The following is a 3562-nucleotide window of genomic DNA, read 5'->3' as shown; positions in this document are numbered from 1 at the left end:
TCTATCCATTCCTACGCCGATGATTCCACTCTGCATTATTCAACTTCTTTTAACTAGAAGACCCACCCTTCAGGAACTTAACTGATTCAAGGCTGGAGACTGCAGAACGCTTAGCCTCAGCCCTTACTATTATTTCCGATTGGGGGCAAGAAGAACCTGGTGTCCTTCAATGCCTCAAAACACAGTTTCTCCACCTATCCACTCGACACAATCTTCCAAACAACTATCCCCTATTCTTTGACAACACCCAGCTATCACCTTCCTCAACACTAAACATTCTCGGTCTATCCTCAACTCAAAATCTCAACTGGAAACTTCATATCTCATCTCTTACTAAATCAGCTTCCTCGAGGCTGGGCGTTCTGTACCGACCTGCCAGTTCTTCTCCCCTGCACAGTTGCTGTCCATATACAGGGGCCTTGTCCGCCCTCTCGTATGGAGTATGCATCTCATGTGGGGGGCTCCACCTTTCACAGCTCTTCTGGACAGATGAGGAGGCCAAGGCTCTTCATCTCTATCAGCTCTCCTCCTCACTTGATAGTCTTCTACCTCTCAAATTCCGGCTGCAGTAATGTTGCCCCTCTCTTTCTATCTTCTATCGATATTTCCACGCTGACTGCTCTTCTGAACTTGCTAACTGCATGCGCTCTCCCCTCCACTGCAGCCCCGCTGCACTCGACTTCTACCATGCTCATCCCTATACTCGGTCCAAACCCCTTATGCAAGAGTTAACCCAGCATCTTCACTCTTTTCATCCCTCACGCTGGTAAAATTTCTGGAACACTCTTCCTTTATCTGTATTTCCTCCTGCCACGACTTAAAGCTCTTTCAAGAGGAGGGTATCAGGACCTCTCCTCCTGAAACTGACCTATCTTTCAGCCACCTCTTTATGGATTCTTTTTTCCAGGAGCAGTGAGTAGCGGCTTTTTTTATTAATTTTGTTTTTTTGTGGGCCCTTGAACTGTCTCCTTTGCTGTAAAAAAAAAAAAAAAAAAAAAAAAAAAAAACTGCTCAAGGTAAAAAAGTGAAAGTCAATAGTACCACGTCTACGACTGCACCAATACAATATGGAGTTCCTCAGGAATCAATATTAGGGGCAATTCTTTTCATCATTTCTGTCAAAGACCTCGCTGAAACGATGCATTGACGCGCGATGGTACAGTACGCAGACGACACGCAGCCCGAGAACACTGACACAAATAATACGCTGCCTGACCCCATCATGGCGGCACAAGAGACCTTCACACTGGCCAGGGAGTACTATAATAAAAACGGTTCATTGCTGAATACTAATAAAACAATAAATAGTGGACGTGGTCAAGCATTAAACAAACTCCCCAAAACACCACTCTCATCTTTGGCAACACTCCCATCACTCCTAGCAAAACATATCAAGAATCTTGGCGTTTATATGGACTCCCACCTCTGACGTTTAACATAACATATAAACGAAATCCACAAGAAAGACATTGCAACTCTACTATTTACAAACATAATTAAAGATAAATTTGATAATATAATACATACAAAAGGAATTCCCTTCCTCTAAGTATCATTCATTAGTGTCTACCAGTGTACGGCACTACAAATAACTACAGAACTTTGCGGCAAAGATATGAATTGGGGGAGCGAGGAGGTGTGACCACGCCACCTCTTTTATTACACAACTGAACTGGCTCAAAATGGACAAGAAGACCATTTTGGTGTTGCTGCAACCGTGTATAAAACAAATGTGCGATATATCCAGAAGTGGATCCTGCAGCTGCCCTCCACGGCTGGGGCGACACAGAGTAGGTACAACAAGCACAGCAGGACAACCTCCATGTTACCCACTCCCAACACACACTGCAGGGTTACGTCTGCTCCTAGTCCAAGGCCCCAGGCTATGGAACGCTCTCCCACACCATGTAGCACAATCTTATACCAAACATGTGTTTAGAAAAGACTGAAAACTACAAAAGTAAAGATTAGACAGAGCAAATACTCTCTCTCTCTCTCTCTCTCTCTCTCTCTCTCTCTCTCTCTCTGCACACTCTCAATAATATAAACTGATTAAATAATGTGAAAAAAAATTGAGATAAAATCAGAAAGAAAATTAGGGATACTATCAGCTTCCTCCTCCTCCGCCTCCTCCTCCTCCATTACGGAAAAAAAAAACAACAAGGCGGAGGAGGAAACTAAGAGGAGGAAGAGGAGGAGGAGGAGGTAAACGAGTGTAAACTGTCAATACAAGCAGATGAGGGGATGGGGAGGAGGAGGAGGAGGAGGAGGAAACGGAGGAGGAGGTAAACGAGGTAACCGTCAGTTCAAGGAGATGAGGGGATGGAGAGGAGGAGGAGGAGGAGGAGGAGGAGGAGGTAAACGAGGTAACCGCCAGTTCAAGGAGATGAGGTACTGGAGAGGAGGAGGAGGAGGAGGAGGAGGTAAACGAGGTAACCGCCAGTTCAAGGAGATGAGGGGATGGAGAGAGGAGGAGGAGGAGAGGGAGGAGGAGGAGGTAAACGAGGTAGCCGTCAGTTCAAGGAGATGAGGGGATGGGAGGAGGGAGGAGGAGGGAGGAGGAGGAGGTGCAACGAGGTAACCGCTGTCTCCAAGGAGATGAGGGGATGGAGAGGAGGAGGAGGAGGAGGAGGAGGTAAACTAGGTAGCCGTCAGTTCACGGAGATGGGGGGGATGGCGAGGAGGAGGAGGAGGAGGTAAACGCGGTAACCGTCAGTTCAAGGAGATGAGGTGATGGATAGGAGGAGGAGGAGGAGGGTAAACGGAGGTAGCCGTCAGTTCAAGGAGATGAGGTGATGGAGAGGAGGAGGAGGAGGAGGAGGAGGTAAACGAGGTAGCCGTGTCAAGGAAGGAGATGAGGTGATGGAGAGGGAGGAGGAGGAGGAGGAGGTAAACAGGTAGCTGTCAGTTCAAGGAGATGAGTTGCTGGAGAGGAGGAGGAGGAGGAGGAGGTAAGACAGAGGTTGTTTACAGTGTCATTAGCGCCTCTGACGGATGGTGGCGACCCCTCCCTTCACCTCCACCTCCACTCCTTCTCCACTCCCCTCAAAGAAGATCTAGAAAGAATCCACTCTCCACCTCCAGTCCTCCTCACCACGTACATTCCTGGTGCAGTAAGGGACAGAGGAAGGACAAGATAACATTTTTTAAAGCAAGGCGGGGAAGCAGCTCTAGGGCAAAATAAATAGAAACGTTACATTTAGATATTACTGAAACGTTTACTCCAGTCACAGCAAACGTTTATCCAATAGGAGCAAACGTTTATCCAGTAGGTAGGCGGTGGCTGAACAGGTAGCGTCGCTGGGGCCCACATTCACCACGTGATGGACGACACGAGTTCGAACTCCACGCTACCACCTCGGATTTTTCAGTCACCGCCAAGTGGCTTAAAAAAACTACCCACATGCTGTCCTGAAGACCACCCATCACCCTTGGACGCAATAGGGCGGAGACGTAAAAATGCACCCTCTGTCGCGTTTGGAAAGTTATACTCTTTTATTATTATGAGAAAGATCACTATGGAAAAATATGAAAATAATATATGTAGTAGATACACTAGTTT

Source organism: Eriocheir sinensis, chromosome 49 (assembly GCF_024679095.1).
Source record: "Eriocheir sinensis breed Jianghai 21 chromosome 49, ASM2467909v1, whole genome shotgun sequence".
Taxonomy (NCBI): Eukaryota; Metazoa; Arthropoda; class Malacostraca; order Decapoda; family Varunidae; genus Eriocheir; species Eriocheir sinensis.
The sequence above is the reverse complement of the archived record's forward strand: the minus strand, read 5'-3'. Positions refer to the sequence as shown.